Source organism: Nomascus leucogenys, chromosome 9 (assembly GCF_006542625.1).
Source record: "Nomascus leucogenys isolate Asia chromosome 9, Asia_NLE_v1, whole genome shotgun sequence".
In the NCBI taxonomy this organism is placed as follows: domain Eukaryota; kingdom Metazoa; phylum Chordata; class Mammalia; order Primates; family Hylobatidae; genus Nomascus; species Nomascus leucogenys.
In genome coordinates, this window is record NC_044389.1 from 76,029,576 (window position 1) to 76,048,845 (window position 19,270).

Below are 19,270 nucleotides of genomic sequence, written 5' to 3' on the forward strand. Positions count from 1 at the left end.
TTAGTAGAGACGGGGTTTCACCGTGTTAGCCAGGATGGACTATTGTTTTCTTTTAAAAAATGTGATGTTATTGGAAAAAATTAAAACATTCACTGCTTAGAAACTAATCATTTCATTTTGTAATCTAATCAAGATGGGTCTGTACATACGTATATATTTTTCTTTGTTCTTTCAATTCTCAGAAAGGTGTTTAAAACCTCTGTGTCTTTCTTTAGTCCTGTCAGAATCTGCTTCAGTTTTTTGAGGCTCTGTTATTAGGCACATAGACATTTATAATTATTACATTTCCCTCATAAATTATTGAATAGTTGTGTTTAGGTTTATAACTTACTATTTGGTTTATATGTATACTATTTTTTCTCTGTTGCTTCTTTTCCTGTTTTACTTGGGGTTAATTAAATATATTTCAGTATTTGATTTTATTGCTCTTACTGCCTTTTTAGTTGTCTCCCTTTGTATTTTTGTTTGTGGTTAGTCTAAAGGTCATAATATGCCTTCTTAACTTACCACATTCTATCTAAAGTTAATATTGTACTACTTCACATAAAAAGTAATAAACTTTCAGCAATATAATTTTATTTGCATTCACTCTATCCTTTTGATATTGTGGTCACATATTTAATTAACCTCATACCAAATATCATAGTTTTTTATTTAAATACTTATTGTCTTTTAAAGGCACAGAAAGAAAAAAAAAAGACAGTTGCTGGGATATAATCACTTATCTACTGTATCTGGGGCTCTTTATTCCTTACATATATTTGAGCTCCCATTTGGTATAATTTACCTTCAACCTGAAGAACTTTCTTTAGAGTGTCTTGAAGTGCAGGGCTACATAGGTAGCATATACTCTCAACTTTTGTTTACCTTGAAATGTCTTTTTTAACCCTCATTTAAAAATGATATTCTTACTGGTTATCAAACTCTGAATTTACAGGGTTTTTTAATGTTCATCATTTTAAAGTTGTGATTCTATCAGTTTTGCCATATATTATTTCTGATGATAAATTAGCCATCATCTGTATCCTGATTCTTTATATGTAGTATATTTTTTGTATGTGTTAGTGGCCATTTTACAACTTTCTCTTCATTTTTTGGTGTTTAGAAATTTAATTATGATGTTCTAGATATTATTTTCTTTGCATTTATTATGATGAGAGTTCACTAAACTTCTGGGATAAGTTACATTTAGTAAATACAGGGAATTATTTCTTCAATTTTTTTTACCTTCTTTCCTTTCTCTTCTTGATTTGAGGCTCAGAGAATATTCAAGTTAGATCACTTAATGTTGTCTCCTAAGTCACTGAGGCCTTGCTTGTTTTATTAAGATATTTTTACTACCTGACCTTCAGATTTGACAATTTGTCTTGATCTGCCTTCAAGTTTACTGATATTCTGCCATCTTCGAATTTTTGTTAAGTCCTTTCAGTAGCTTTTTCATTCTAGATTGCTTATTTTTTCTTTCCAGAATTTCAATTTTTTGAAATAATTTTTATTTTTCTGCTGAGATTTCCTATCTTTTTATCAGTTATGACTATCTTTTCTTAAAAGTTCATGATCACATTTATAATGGCTTCTTTAAAGTCCTTGTTTTCTAAAATTTCAATATCTTATCATCTCAGAATACATTGCGTTTTCCTGGTTCCTCACATTTCTGGTTACATTTGATTATATATTGGACTTTGTGGTTGATACATTGTTAAGACTTGTGATTATGTCTCTGAAATTGTATATTCTGAAAAGGATTGATTTTTGCTTCAGTGGATGGTTAAATCACTATCTGTTCCTCTTGAATTTGTGGATATTTAGCTTTAAACGTTGTTAAGTCAGGTCTATTTGATGTAATCTTAGTTCCTAGGGCAAATCCCTTGGTTTTCCTAATCCACATATTTCTAAGATACAGCCTTCTGGAGTTTCTGGGGGAAAGCCTGTGGTTCTCCTCAAGCCCTTCTGACTTAGAGGAATTCAAAATTCAATCTGTATCTTCCCTGTCATAGGCAACAATTGTAATCCCCTCTTTAACATGTTTAGCCTTCTAGCCATTACTCTTTGCTAATTTTCCTAGGATCTCTCCCACATATGTGCAGCTTAGGGGTCAGCTAAGGATTTTAGAAAGTTTATACACAGATTTTGGGGCTCACTCTTCTGTGGCATCCTCCTTCTTGTGTTTCCCTTTTCAATTTCTGGCAACCCTAGCTGATTCAAACTCCATCCTCTGACAGGTTAGTTAATAAGACTGACTTTCTACTTGAGCTCTGTCCACCCCATCTCCGCTGAACTGAAGTGGGTCCTCAATGACTAAGCCTTATAAAGGAGGGCTCCACCCAGTGCAGTTATTATTTTCATGGGTACCTGCAGTTTCTGCCTGCTTTGGGTGGCTCTCCAGTCTTTTCTGTATTTTTTTTCAATTTGATCCTGAATTTTCAATTTTTATTCTGATAGGGCTAGTCCAATAAAAGCTAGTGCATCATTGCTAGAATTGGAATAATTTCTCAAATGCTTTAAAGTACTCAGAAGGCTAAAGGATCTAACCTAAATTGTTTGCAAGGAATGGAGAAGAGTAGAAATAAAAGGTTTCTTAAGGCAGTGGTAGGGAAAATAATAAAGCTATTTCTATATTCTATAAAATCCTAATGAATTTGGCCTATTTAATACGTAAGTTACATATAGAATTTTATTGCAAAGCATTATTATCGTTATTTTTAATAGAAAATGGGCAATCATCAGTCCTCATCCTTCTTATTAAAACCGTGCAACTTCATCTATTCTTTTAAAAGTCACAAATTCAGTGTTCTACCTTTATGTTTCTAAGGGCTCTGTCCTGATCTAAACCCAGATTAGCAATTATGTTAAAATTAGTGTAAAGAAAAGGCATTATACAAATTTATTCTATATAGATAGTGGTTAAAATCCTTAATGAGTTATTATGCTAATAAACTTCACTTGCTAGATGCAAATTAAACATAAAAAGCATTCAAATTAGTATGTTGATGTTGTTTTTAATTAGTTTTATGTGCTTACACTAGTTAGTTTAATTTTGGAGATTTGCCTTTTCACCTATAAAAATGAGGAGTACAAGTATGTTAATGGTAAGATCACTTCCAAATACTATGTTTTGAAAATATAAGTTTATTGTATAACAATCATACACAAGAAATAGAATGTTCTTCATAAACAATCAATTTCACTGTATTATTTGCATGTAAGAGCATGTCATTATTGTATGATAATTTATAGTTTAGAGGGAGTCCTTTTGCAAATAAAAAATTGAGGCCTAAAGAAGCTGACATATGATTTTTAGACAGAAAAAAATATAAAATTATTCATTGGAACTAGGTTTTTATTTTGTTCAAGAGGATATTTAGTCACTCTGACTAGGCTTTAGGAAAACTATTAAGCAGGTGGAGGAGAAGAAACCTGCAGAAAAGACTTCTGTAGTAGAAGAGAGAGTAGATAGAGAGATTAAAAGAAAATTGAGAAAATGGGTTGTCATGAATGCCAACAGAAAATAACATTTCAAGAAGGAAAGAGCAGTCAACATTAGAAAATGACTATCAAGTTAAAGGTACACAACATTCCCTTAACTGTATTCTGACTGTTACCAGTAGAGATGTAAGTTCTAATTTTTAACAGTCACAAATGTTAATTCAATTACATAATGATACTTTAATAAAATATCATAAAATAACTTAGCTTTCCAATAAAATTCATCATATTCAAACTTTATGAGGTGTATTTACCCCTATAAAGCAAAATTACACCGTTGAAATGGCATAAAAATGTTATGAGGGAGCTCCAGAAAAGCAAGCTTATTATTGTTATTATACCTTCTGATCATACACATACTTTTGTGAATCTAAGTATATTTTAAATAAATATTGCCACTGAATATCTCTGTACAAGGCAGTAAGAATTTTAAAATTAACAGGATTAACTCATGTGTGCCTTTCTAAGGGGCTACCAAACTTAAAAGAATGTTTCATATAGTGCAATTATATATATATCATAATGATTATGCACAAACCATCACATTAAAGAAGAGTCAAAGAAGAAATGATGGAAAGTGAGCTCTGAATTCATATGATTATTCCACAGTGATTAGATCTCATGTTAGAGAGCTTTCTTATTAAAACCAGACATCAGTGGTCCAGTACATACATACTTTTAAGAGAGGAAAATGCAGTCAGAGAGAGAGAGCAAATGATTGATATGATGTACATACAGAGTCTATTTAAAAACTAATAATACAGTAAAGTCTCCTCAAGTCCTTCTCTGCCTCACTACTCTTATAATTTTCTGCAATTAATGTGTTCTTAAAATTTATGAAAACACAAATCTGGCCAAAAGATGTGAAACAGATAAATGAGAGATATCTTCTGCCTAGTACAGGAGAAATATTTAAGGGTGAGTTAATGTAACTGAGAAATTATTTTCTCCTAGTTTAGAAGGGAAGAGAGGCCCACAGAGAACTTTATATAAGAAATAAAAAGTGTATCAAGTTTAGGATAGAAGTACCAAAACAATTAAAAACAAAGATAACTCTGAATTAGAGACAGTTGGATGTTTGATGATATAGTTTCTTCTTCGGCTGGCTTTCAAGTCAGCAGCTTTTAAAGTGGAGTATTTCGGGGTACTAGAAGACTTTCCAAGGGCAAGCCAGTATATTCAGCACAGAAAAATTTCAAGGTGTTGAGTGACATTTTGAAATAGACACTAAATCTTCCTTTTTCATATATTAATTTGTTTGAAAAAGATTTCTATAAAGTAAAAAAATACAGAAATTAAGTCTTAATGCTAAACTCTACCTCATTTAAACCATAATTAGTACTGACCCATGGATGTATAAATTATTTTTTTAAAGGCTCTATCCATAACATTGTAAGCTGCATTTGTAGTAAAATTTTATTTTTATAGACACTGAATCCATAGATTGTATACTAATCGAATCATGACTCAATTCAGATAAAATGATTTTATACCTAAAACTTTATAGTCACTGGTTATCTAATAAGGATTGCAATTTTAATTTGTATGCATATTTTTTATGCAAAAATACTTTGGTGATCAAGAAAAGACTTTCAAACACACATTTCTATTGTATTTGAATTACAATTGTGTGAGGGTGGGACGGAATATAAATATAGTTCAAGCATAAAATAAAATGATATAAATATTCTACCTATTAAAGCATGAGGTCAAATCACTGTGATATTTAGATTCTAACAGATATATTTTTAAAAGTGACTTGACAATATTATTTTAAGTTATCAGTATTTACAACACAATATACATATGTCAGTGCCGATGCCCACTCAGGGAAATGAAAACCATTCCTAAAATTTTGAAAAGAGGAGAATTTAATATTGTGGGTTGATCACAAAGGTGCTAGAAGGAATCAAAGAGCAAAGGATGAACAGAGTAGGACATTGGAAAAGCAAAAAGAAAAGAGTAAAACACAGATATCAAGTGTTACTGATGTGTCAGTTGATTGTATCTGCCAGGCATATGCCCCTTGATCAGACCTGGAATTACCAAAAAGTTGCTGCCTGTGCCCTAGCTGCTGGGATCGAGAATTGCCTACTGCCACTGCTGCTGCAGCCACTGAAATAACCATTTAAAGCAGAAGGCTCTTCTCTTTCTTTTTCTGTCTGGTATCTTCAGTGGTTTCCCTCTGGTGGAAATTACGGAGAAGCAGATGGCAAAGGAGCCTGGGAAATCTGGTTTGCAGATTCTCATCCCTATAAGGCTCACAGTATATAGCAGAATAGAAAATGGTATGTATGGGTTTAAGAGAAAACAGGTAATGATCAGTACTGTCTGTAAATTGTGCCCTTTACAATTTTCTAAATGATTGCAAAATTAATATGTCAATTATAAATGTAGAGTGGTACATACTTAAAAAATTCCTTTGGGGTTTATATGAAGAAAAAAGCTTGATGGTTATTTCGATGGAAGATTTATTTTATATAAAGAACATGACTGGTAGTTTTGTATTTAAAAATAACCTGTTCCTTCAGCCTAATTTTACCTGAATATTTCCGCCACCTGGAAATTAAATCTCTTCATGCTAACTGATTATCAAATGCTAAATTATATGACAAGAATTTTACTCCCCAAGGAAAATAGATCTAACAATGGAATAAAGCCAGAACCCAGGAAAATGGAAAAAAAGGAAGAATAAGTGGACTAAATTATAAATCTGTAAAATTAGGATAAAGTACTATACGTAGCATGTAAGTATTAATAGTGATGTTTCCATGTTAAAATATAGCACCGTTGAGAGTCCTATCTCTCAATTTCTAAACTTCTAGTATAACACTAGGCTTTTTTGTCACTGCACCCACCCACGTGGTTTCATGAGAGTAAAGAATGTTTTTGAAAGTAGACATATAATATTGGAGTATAAGATACTTTTTTTTAGTAATTATAATGCCAATAATGCCATTTTCTGAGAAATAAAATGCTCCCAAGGCTAAACAGAGTAAATCAGCTGCACGGGGCTACACAGCTTTCCTTATTTTTCATGGTTGACACAAAGTTTGGCAATTCTTTACTTTTACTAGATAAATGAATTTCTGTGATGGGTATTTTAATTCATCAATGCATTAACAATAGAAAGCATATATTTACCGGGAGGCTTTATAAATATTTTATTTTATTATTTAATTTATTTTAATTTATTTATTTAGAGATGGAGTCCCACTCTGTTGCCCAGGCTGGAGTTCAGTGGCACAATCTCGGCTTTCTGCAACCTCCGCCTCCTGGGTTCAAGCGATTTTCCTGCCTCAGCCTCCCAAGTAGCTATGATTACACACACCTGCCACCACACCTGGCTAATTTTTGTATTTTTAGTGGAGACAGGGTTTCGCCATGTTGGCCAGGATCGTCTTGAACTCCTGACATCAGGTGATGTGCCCGCCTCAGCCTTCTAAGGTGCTAGAATTACTGGCATGAGCCACTGCACCCTGCCTATAAATATTCCAAAACATACACCACTTAACATGTGTTAATCACATGCCATGGTCAAAGTGCTATGGAGGGATGCAAGTGTGAGTAAGACATAGACATTAATCATGAAAACATTTTGTTGATGGCCTCTATGTGCTATGCACTGTGCTAGGCACTGGAGATACAAAGATAAATAAAACATGGTTCTTGCCCTTGAAGAGATCTTGTCTTAATGAGAAACACAGAGGTTAAACTAGACACTTATAATACAATGCACTAGTTGCAATGATAGAGAAGCACTAAGAAAGCAACAAAGAAGGTAGAGTAAAGGTGAATTTCCTGAAGGAGGAGAAATATAGCCTGATGACAAAATAACAAGTAGTAATTATCTAGGTAAAGAGGGATTGGCAGAAAGTAAAGGACGTCTACTGACAGACAAAAGAGTAAAAGTAAAGATAGAAAGGTTAGAAACAGCACGGAAAGCAGCCAAAATTTATGAGAATTTTGCAGCTCTCCAAGCAAAAAGTGATGAGAATCTATCCTACCATACTAATGTTGTGAATAGAATGAAAGACAGGAAATCAGAGATAAAAAGGACGTAGGATAAACAGAATTTATTGACTAAAGTGAGAAGGGAGAAGTCTGGAATAATTCATCAGTTCATAGTACAAATACATAAAAGGATGGTTGTGTAACTAATTGGGACGGAGACTGCTGAAAAAGATTTAGAGGAGGAGGACAGTTTAGAATAGGGTGAGTTGGATATGTAGCACTCTGAAGCTCACTGTGAAAGTGCAATAGGAGGTATACATTTGGGAGTCAGCAACCTGTGGGTGGTAGTTGAAATCATGAAAGTACATCAGACTGCCAAAAAGAACACATGGAGTAAGAGGATCACTGGGCTAATCTTAGGATGAAACCCAGAGAAAGCTGTCACTTAAGAACTGACAAAAGTAGAAGAATTTATGAAAAAAATAAGAAAGTTTCAAAAAATAAGCTATGACTAGCAATGTCAGAACTATTTGAGATGTTGATGATAAGAACTGCCAAATGTTCACTAGATTGGCCATTTGGGAGTTGTTGGTTACCCAAGCCAGAACTCTTTTGGTAGCATAGTGGGAGAAAAAGCCAGACTGCAAAAGATGATGGAAAAACTTGGATGTGAAAAGGTGAAAATGACATGCATATGTATTATTTTTTCAGAAATTTTAGATGGAGAGGGGAAGAAAGAGATAATAATTGGAAGGGTGATTGGTTTTGGTAGAGTTTTTGTTTGTTTTTAAGTTAACAGAGACTTGAGTAAAATTATAAGCTAAGGAAGAAAAAGAAAGAAGGAAAATGTAATATAAGAAAGCCAGTGAAGGATAAATATCCTGGAACAGATTTGACTCCATCAAAAATGATTAAACTGAAAATTGATTTTGATGAGGTAAAGATGTTACTTTGATACTGAATATAATATGATGAGAATGTGTATATTAATAATAGATAGGCAAGAGAATGGAAAATTGACAAAGATACTTTCTTATTCCTTCAAATTTCTTGATAAAAATTGGAGATTAAGTATGTTGACAGTTATGGGGACATGTATTATGTAACAGTCTACAGGAGAGTGGTGAAGATTGAAATAGACACTGAGGAAAGGGAAAGTGACTGCTAAATCAGAACAGATAAAAGAATAGATCAGTGCCACTAAAGACTGAGTGGAGGTTTATATGAAACTGATACTTTTTCATTGCTGCTAGTTTACACAGTGGTGTGACTTTCTTCAGCTGAGATTGAATGCCCAAGTCTAGGAGCAGAGATGAAAACGTTCATATCAAGGTTGAGACGGGATGGATAAACTTGGTAAGGGAATTAAATGAGATGAAAGAAGAGCTAAAATGATCAAGGAAGCATAGTCATGATCAGAGACATAAACTTGGATACAATTCTGGAAAAGTTAATCAGAAGATCAAATGAATTTGAAAAACAGATGAAGTATGGGTGAAGAAATGAAAGAGTATGTTAGAAAGAGATAATCAGAGACTGAAATACGAAAGTTCTACAATTTGACCTTGAGGTTCATGGCAGAGTGTTAGAGAAGATAAAAGAAACAAGTTTAAAATAGCTCAAAATGGGGTGAGGGAGAGAGGGATGAATAGATGAAGCATAGGGGATTTTCAGGGCAATAAAACTATTTTGGATGATACTGTAATGATGGATATACACTGCTGACATTATACACTTGTCAGAACCCATAGAAAGAATGAACTCTAATGTAAACTGTACACCCTAGTTAATAATCATGTATTGATACTGGTTCATTGGCCAGACAAGGTGGCTTATGCCTGTAATCCCAACACTTTGGGAGGCCAAGATGGGAGGATCCCTTGAGGCCAGGAGTTTGAGACCAACCTGGGCAACATAGAGAGACCTCCACCTCTGAAAAAAAAAAAAAACATTAAAAAAATTAGCTAGGCATGGTGGTGCATGGCTCTAGTCCCAGCTGTTGAGAAGGCTGAGGTGGGAGGATCCCTTCAGCTCAAGAGTTCGAGGCTGCAGTGAGCTGTGATAGCATCACTGAACTCTAGCCTGGATGACAGAGTGAGATCCGTCTCCAATAATGATTGCAAGGTTCATTAACTGTAACAAATGTACCTCAGAAATGCAACATGGTAATAATAGGGTAAATTATTCACACTTCCTACTCAATTTTTCTGAAAACCTAAGACTGCTTTAGAAAATAAAATCTATCTGAATCATGGCCCAACCCAAAATGATTGTTGTAAGGAATATCTACATTGATTCTGAAATCTATTAGGAGGTTGGTCGGTTTTTGTGTGAAGAGAAACATTTAGCCAGGTCTCAAAGTTTTCAAAGAAGGAGAAGAAGATACTATTGTGAGGTTTGTCTGGTAGAGGTGGTAAGACTTCAGAAAGCACATGTAATTGACAACGTAAAACAAAACAAAACAAGAATGGAGATAACATACATACAGTCTCATTAATACATAACAAAAAAACAGGTTCCTTGAGTATCTAAGAAAGGCAAAATTCCATGGCCTCTAATAAATAGTGAAAATGATGGAAGAGAATTCCCACGCCATGTTGGCTCAAAATAAGTATATTTTTTGCCCAAGCCATGCTCAAGCTCTTGCTCTTTTTCTATGCCTCCTGTGCTCATTCCCACTCCTATTGTCTAGGATCCTGCACACTGGGTTATTGATGTAGCTAGTCATGACATTTGGCTGATGGAGTTCATTTCAATACCCTGGTAGCTAACGTCAATAGAGCTTTCACTGATTTTCCAGTGTCCTTTAATTCATTAGGTATTGACCTTTTATTTAAATCCCACATGACCATTCCAAACATTTTCCACACTTTTCAAGCCTCGATTTCTAGTCTCTTCATTTTTTATGCTCTCCTCATGTTCAGCTGTTAAACTCCATGGTTTGCTGCAAAAGCTGTGAGAATCTAGTGTAAGTCCCTTGTGTTGTTGATATTCAACCTCAAAATCCTTCCATGATTCTCTCATCTTTAGTGACATCAAAGGCATTAGTTATGGATACTGTTGACACATTTAATGCCCATGTGAGCCTAAAAGAGTTTTGAATCCTCTTTGAGTCACAGTGTCCACATCAGTGGAATGAAGCTATTGTGAAGATGAACCAAGAAAATGAATTCAAGAATATGTTGCAGGAAAAACAAATAGATCTTGTTGTATCTGTTGACTCGGATAGATTGGTAAAAACTTCCTCAGGTTCTGTGTTTTAAAAATGTAATAAATCCAACACATATTTGGAAGGTAGACTGATAGGATTTGCTGTGGGGAAATGAGAGAAAGACCAAAGCTGAGAATGATGGTGTCCAGCTTCATCCATGTCCCTAAGGAGATATACCTAATGTAAATGATGAGTTAATGGGTGCAGCACACCAACATGGCACATGTATACATATGTAACAAACCTGCATGTTGTGTACATGTACCCTAGAACTTAAAGTATAATAAAAATATATTAAAAAATTAAAAAAAGACCAAAGCCAACGATCTCTTCTAAACTCAACGCTTTGTAATTTTGTCTTTTCAGCCACAGCAGCAGAAAACAAAAACAAACAAACAAAAAAAAACAGCCTTTGTTTCCATTTTCCCCAGCTCCACTCACTATCTTGTTCCTAGGCACAATTATCTCTTCTCTGGATTGTAGCTGCAGAGGTCCAATTACTCTCCCTTTCCACTCTTGACTGCCTTCAATATATTTTAACACAGCAGCCAGAGTGATCCAGTCATTTTCCTGCTAGAAGACTTTTGATGGGTTTCCATCCCACTCAGAGTAAAAACTGTCCTTAAAATTGTCTACATAATCTGCCCAATCAACTCTCTTTGTGATCTCTTTATCTCTCCCTCTGTCACCATGCTCCAAGCTTATGGTACCCCTTGTACTTCCTTATACTCATGAACTTGGCCTTTTCAATTTCCATCTCTCCTATCTGCCTAAAATGCTGTTCCCCCAGATATTTCTCTGTCCACCTCATTTTTTTTTCAGCATTTGCTTAAAACTTATTAGAGAGGACTGCCATTGCCACCCTTTTCAAAAGAACAGCTTCCATCCTTTGTACTACCTATCTCTCTTATTCTATTTTATTGTTCTTTATAACACATAATTATTTTATTATGTACTAACTTGTTCATTTGTCTTCCTCTGGTAAAATGTAAGCTTAAGTTGTTCAGAGATTTCATAAAATATATTGGTTTACTACTGAAGCCTCAATATCTAGAAAATATTTGTACATAAAAGAATGAGTGGTGGCCACGTGGCATATATTAGGTAATAACACTCCCCTAATTAATAACCATTCAATGGGATCTCATTGCTCTTTAATATAATCAATTAACCTACTATAGCCTACTAAATTTGGACTTTATATAAAATGTTTTTATCTTTGTTGAAAGACTAGACTTTGAGCTTTTGTTCCTATTATTTTAAATATTTTGTCCATTAATTAAACAGCCTGTTATATTCAGCTAGTCTCACTTTACTTCAAGTTAATTGAGAGTGGTACCATTTATTGGCATATAAGAAACGAATGAAGGAAATATTTGGCTAGGAGTTGCAGAATGTGGAATCAAAACTACTATTTTAGAAATGAGTAATAATACCCAGATGCTATTCTAAAGCTTTACAGGTATTGACTCCTTACATGCTCATAATAATTTGATGAAATAGATAGTTAATATGCCCATTATGTAGATTTAAGACATCAAGGCTTAGAGAATTTAAATACCTTGCTCAAGGTCACATGGCTAAGAAGTGGAAGAACCAGGATATTAGCTTAAGTTGTTTGATTCCATTCTCTTAACAATTCTGGATATACCTCTTTGGAGCTATCCAAATGGAAAATGAAATAAGTAATCTAATATATGAGTCTGGAGTTTGGGTAAGGTTATGGAATGGACACTTGCATTTGAGGCCAATCTGCATATAGATGAAGTTTAAATTGCCCCTCTACCTTTCTTTATCCCTACTTCTCTTTTATTTTCAGTCTCTTTCAAATTCTTCACTCCTTCCCCATTTCTTAAAAAAGGTATTCTCTATCTTGAAAATAACCTGCCCATATATTCTAAGCTAAATTAATTAGGTGTCTTTGGTTGCAAATGACAATCCAATTGAAGTGAAAAGATAATTTAATTCTCACAAAACTGGCCTATTCAGGGATGAGATCCAGGCTCCTTTCATCAGGCCTTGGTATCGCTTGCTGCCTCTCTCAGCTGTGTTTTTGTGTGTGTGTGTTGCCCCAGGTCTCAGGCAGGCTCTCCTCTCTTGGCAGTAAAGTGACTTTTAGTAGCTCTAGGCTTAGATTTCATCCTCTTACCTATCCCAATATCAACATAGATTCTCCTTTACCTGCAGTTCCAATACAGAGCCTCAGCTTTAACATTCGCTGGCTCTGACTATGAAGTATTGCGTTCAAGAGGAGGCAGTGCTCTCAATGCCAGGCCTGCACCACTTGCCCAGGTGGAGCACTGAGAGTAGGAGTAGCTACACGCAAAACACCTAAAGCAAGCCTCGGGGAGTAGTGAATCCCAAGGAAAAGTGGGATGCTGTTATTAGAGGAAGGAGAAGTAGATACCAAACAGGAAAAACAAAAGATATCCTTCAGGGGCTTAAAAACAATAGAATAAGTTACAAGGAAACTATCAATAGTTACATGTACACAAAAATTCAAATAGACAGTAATAAAAAGTCATAATGAACCAAATTAAATTACAAACAAAATGTTAGAAAATATTTGTAAAAGTGTAATGGTGACTTGTTTGTGTCACCGCTTCACTGCTACATGAAGAAGTCAAAATCAACAAGAAAATACTAAGACCCCACCTGATAGATATAAAAGATACGAACTTAGAGTTTCAAAAGGAGAAACGAGTAGGCGGTATAAATCCGAAAGCAAATATATTGCAATGGAGAAGGGCAGTTAATAATTTTTTAGAAAGTTAAGTTTATGAAATATGATTAGTTAGTGCTTTTGTAAAATAAAGCTATAGCTCTGTGTTATATATGCTTGGAATTATTTTATATGTTGTATTTCATAATAAAGTAGAACATCACCAGAGTTCGATGACATACTTGTCATCAATAATAGATTTGACAACACTGCAATTAACACAAAACCCACAAGGAATTTAAAACATAGCTTGAAACTGACTAACAACTCTACTAGCACTGATATAGAGCTTACTTATTCCTGACACAGTCTCACATACTATGTATTTATTACCTCTCAGTACTCACAACGATAATTACTACTATTATTCCAATGTTGCAAATGATGAAACAGAGGTGAAGTAAGTTGCCCATGGTCACGTAGCCAAGTTGTAGATAATTAATTATTCAAATTTAGGAAGTTTGGCTCCAGAATCCAAGCGCCTAACTCCTTTACCAGTTTCCAGAGAAAAACAGAGTTTTAATATACATTTTGTCTGCAAAGCATTTAAATAAACCCAGTCACATGTCAGTAAGAAAAACAATACTCAAACAGTTCAGAGCTGTTTTTTTTAAACCTGCATACTTGAAGAAGGTTCAGATAGGAGTTCAGACAGAGTATGAGTAGAAGACAAAACATAAGATTACATAGAGAAAGATTTGGGGTGTGATGTAAAAGATTTGCATTTCTAAACTTCTCGAAATTCACACTTCTTTCTCAAACACCTGTGTCTTCTTTCCATAAAAAATTAAAACCTTTAGAAAGGCCTGCAATATACTCTACAGTCTATATCACTTCCCTCTTGCATTTAATCACACTCCATTTAGATGACATTCAGCTTTAATCTGCCTAGACTGCCCGTACTCATTTCATCATCCTAAATTCTCAACCCTAGCTAAACTTGCACTTTGTCCCATGAGGCTTTCAAACTACTCCCATCTCTTAGTAATCTTGTCCTCTGAGAACACCTATTCCACTTCTTTTCAAATTACCTTTGTGTAATATTACACATCTATCTATATATATCTACATCTGTATCTATAAATGGGCATATGTACAATCTCAGGAAGAGAGAACGAGAGAGATAGGGGGAGAGAGAGAGCTTCTTTCTGCATAGTCCCTGTTTTGGAAAACAGAAGACTAAGGTTATGTTTACTTTGTATGCCAAGTACACAGCAGAATGCCCTAAATTCATCCATTTATCTGCACATGTTTTTGAATGCATGTTGTATTCTGGGCACTGTGCCTGGCATCATAGATACAAAGGAGTGGAAGATACTGTTCCTCGGCCTTCAAAGATCTCTAAGTGCACACGAAAAACAAATGTGTAGATAAATAATTAAAACACAGTGTGAAAAATGCCATAGGGTAATACAGGGTGCCATGGCAACCCAGGGGCTGAATGGCAGCTTCTGCCTGGGGAGTTTAAAAGATTTCACAGAAGAGGAGAAATTTAAGCTAGGTCTTCAGATGAGTAGGAGTATAAGAGGCAACAATAAGCCTAATTATAAAAGCATGTTTGCCTTGATAAAGAGTTTGCACTTTATCATTTAGCCAGTACAAATTATAAAAGAATTTTACAAAAGAGAAAAATGTGATTTAACATATGTTTAAGAAAGATAGCTGAGGTAGGCCTGAGAATGCATTGGAGTGAGGAAGAGAAAAAACAAATGGCTTTTTGAACAATCTGGGGAGGAATAATGGAATGTCTAAATTAAAACAACAGTAATAGGAGAGTAACAAAAAAATGAGTTTGAGAAAACAGTTAATATTCTATGGCATAATAATAGAAATTGATAACTTAGAGAAGAGAAGGAAGGGTTGAGACTTGGTGAGAAATTTAGCAGAGGAAAATGAGCAGATGAACACACCACAACAAAAATAGGGGATGCAGAAGGAAAAGCAGATTGGAAAAGAGCAACAGGGACACAGAATTTGGCTACATTTTGATTTTGTGGTACCTGAGGAACATTCTCATGGAATTGTCTAGGAACAATTAGTAAGTGAGCATCTGGAACCCAAGTGAATAATGTTGAGAATTTCTAAAAGTTTAGGAAACAGGTACTTCCATCACTTCCATTATAAAAGCTTCATTGGGAATGTTGGATTAATAGGAAGATCATGCACAGAATCATTATTTAAGGTCCTAAATTGTTCCACCTGAGCATGGGTAAGGAGGACCGGTGTTAATTATTTTTGCTGTGAGGGGAAATAATTTAAAAACTAGAGGGAGGAGAGGGTTAACTTTGGGAAGAGAGTTCAGAGAACCTGAGAATGTGATGAGTTGCCCCCTTTTCCACCCACACTGGGCATGCCAGGGGCAGTTGGGAAGGATCAGGCATTCTTCCCATAAAGTCCAGCCTATCTCTCTATGCCAGCAGAACATGCTGCAGGGAGGCACAGTTCCCACCATTCTGACCACCATTTCCTAGGTAGTCAAATTTAGGGTGGCAGGAACACCTAAGATTCCCACGGTCTAGAGAAGGAGGAAGAGCTGGCAAGGACAAAGGCCAGAGACAGCCTTGTGCAGGGAGAGCCCACCACCCACTGGGATCAGGAGAAGGTCCTGTTATGAGAAGCAATGCTTGTGAATGAAAAAGGATTCTCAGCTGGGTGCCTGAAAGCCATCAAAAATGTTCCATGATCACACAAAAGAGTCTTACATATTTTCATTACTGCAAACCAGCCTTGAAAATAAGAAAACTTTGCCCACCAAAGAAGAACTTCCTCCCTACAACACACCTGCCAGTGACTGCCCAGTGATAAATGCTTGCAGGCCTTGTGAAATGAGAAGATAGCTTTACAAAGGGGAACAGAGTAAAATACTTAAAAAGAAGGGGAGCCCTTATAGGGACTTTCAATTGGACAGTGGCTAAGGTTTTCATTCTTACGTGAGATTAAACAAGTAATAATAGACAGATTGAGTTTCCCAGAGTATGTCAGCTGTACACAGGCAGGAAGTTAAAAAGAAATATATGTGGTCATAAGAATACATATTTGCACGTCTGAATGGTGAGTGTTCAAAATTAATCCACTGGATATGAATATTGGATGCAACTAAAACATAGATGTGGGAGATCATACAACCTGTTTGTATATAAATACAAGAGGAAAACATGGCCAAAAATATTTGTTGTTGATAGGGAAGGATTTTAACACTAATGAAGGAAAAGGATAAAGAGAGATCTGTGAAAGGAAATAAATTATGTAGATGCAAATGACTTAGTGAATGGTTGTAGGAGCAATTTTCTAAATTTGCAGGTGATATTTAATTGGCAGACATTGCAAACAGCAAGGAGCAATTCAATCAGATAAAGGACTTGAATCATTAAGTACTTGGCCTAATAGATGGCAAGCACAGATAAGTGGTGAATAATAAGTCTTGAATCAAAACTAAAGAACAGAGAGTGAACATTTGCCAAAGGGAATGATGCCATCCAGGAATGGCTCTTAGATTTAAGGAGAACTTATAGACAAGGACAAACAAAAATTCAGTAAAATATTACAAATAAAAAGATTTGGTGGGTTACAGCTTATCCAGCTGAAGCTATGATGAGAAAATCTGATAACTTAAGGATAGATAAATCCTGAAATCCACTGTTGGCTATTGAAATGCCATTTGTTACCTAGAATTTCATCTATCCCTGATCATGATTTGGAGATAAAATTAATGAGTAAGATAACATCCAGGCATATAAGAGGTTGCAGATTTGGGTGAGGATACTATAAATAACTTTTAAAGGGCATTTCAGATATGAAATTCTCTATGTTCTATGGGCATAATTGTGAGGTATTGTGTTTAGATTGCTTGGTCATTTTTATTTAACATGCCAGTTCTAGTCTATGTTAGTCTGGAAATTATAAACATAGAGAAATATGCTACAAGTAAAAGAGAATAATAAGAATTTATTATAGCCTAGAAAGGTAGTTGATGCAATATAGAATATATTTCCTCCTTCTCTGTTTTTGCAATGGTGAGTACTTTACTAAATGAAAAGGTTAATTTTAATATTAGAGAAATGGAAACATCCTTTAGTACAACATTAAAACCACAAATGGAACCTTTAAATATTCACTCACTCTAGCAATCAATGTTCCAACCTCATTTAAAGGATTTTTTTTAACTTGACATACAAATACTCAGAATGAATATTTGGAAGCAGAGCCATGCCTTGAAAGATAACTGTGGACTTACTCTTGCCTGCCATTTGGATACTTCAGATTTCAGTTGTTCTAAGTCTCAATGATCCTGAGCTTTCTTTTTGTAATTTGGTAATTTTGTAATGGCAGGCTTTAAAATAAGTAAAGGTTTCCTTGACTAAGAACAAAAAAAATCCGGAGACCTAACAAGGCTCAGCTGTGTCCAGGTAGGAGGTGACTGCAGTTTGGCTTCAGAGGCTCCCTCTAGCAGTGTGAGGACATCTGAGTGTCTCTCTTACTCATTTTGTATTTCATTTGATACTGCACAGAATCACCAGGAGAACAGCCAGAATTGGTTTACTTCTCATAGAGACAAACTGTTTCTGGGAGCTAGTTATCTTCTTATTAACAAAGAGCTTACATTCCCCTCCCCTGCAGAGCTCCTAAAACATCTATAATAGCTACATTAAGTGAATTCTACAATGATTGAAAATTTTACTATAATGAAGATAAAAATTCACTCAATTCTAGTTCTTTTATCCTTGATTTGCATTTGATTGAAATGTGTATTAGCAGTTTGGGCATTTCAGTCAGCGATTGCTTCTGTATTCTCTGCCCATAAGCAGCCTTCAGATGGCCTCTTAGAAAATTGAAGAAGTCTCTACATGACTGGAAAACTCTTTCTGATGGTCTGTTTCTTCAAAGATATAGCATTACCTCTTGGGAATTATAGAAACAATATATTTTTAAGCCTCTTCTAATGTTACAGATAATTTCTAAACTACTGTAATTTATAACTGGTACCTTTTTTCCCACTTAGCATTCAATAGGCATTTATTGGGGCCTAATATGTAGATGGAATTTTGGAGAATACATAAAGTATAGAACACAGAGTTCTTGTTCTTCAAGAGCTAAGCAGCTATATAGAGAAGAGAGAGACAGAAAGACAGAGAAAGAGAGAGAGAAGAGATCAACACATATCCACCACTTGCTTTACTATCTATACTTCAACTTTTGGTGGACTCATCCCATCTTATGGATTCAATTATCATCTATAAGTAGACCACTTCCCTAATTGTTTCTTTAACCCAGACCTCTCACCTGAACTACAGACTTTTATTTCTCACAATGCCTTCAGCATTTTCCGTTTCTAACGGGTACCTCAAACATTAAGTGTTCAAAACTGAATTCCTGATTTCACCCCTTTCCCCCATTCTGGTCTGTTGTAGTGTATGGCAACTCCAGTTTTCAAGTTACTCAGTGCAAAACCTTTGAATTGTCCTTGAATTATCTTCTCTCTGTCATGCCTTACATACAATGCATCAGCAAATTTGTCTGGTTGTAAATCTGAAATATACCATAAATATAAATATGATCACTTCTCACCACTCGAAAGCCACTATTTTCTCTCTTTAGGACTATTTCAGTGGCCCTTCAACTGCTCACCATGCTACTGCTCTTTTTCCTATAATCTATCTTTAACAGAGCAGCCAAAGTGATTGTTTTAAAATGTCAGATCATATTACACTCTCCCTATAACTCTCCAATAGTTTTCCTTCAACTGAAATTTACATAATTGCCTATAATGCCTTATATGTTCAGTTATATACATATACACTTACCACCATGTCTGTGAAATCTCTTTCTCCTACTTCCCTAGTATGAGTATTGCTTAGGTATAAATCAGAACTCAGAAAAATAAGAGTAAGAATTAAAAA

General features: G+C 35.0%; 1 protein-coding gene across 2 annotated transcripts in view; it reads left to right on the plus strand.

Moving 5' to 3' along the window:
* The window catches only part of GRID2 (glutamate ionotropic receptor delta type subunit 2), a 1,459,902-nt gene that overhangs the window by 1,143,223 nt on the left and 297,409 nt on the right, over positions 1-19,270 (plus strand). The window lies entirely within an intron of this gene.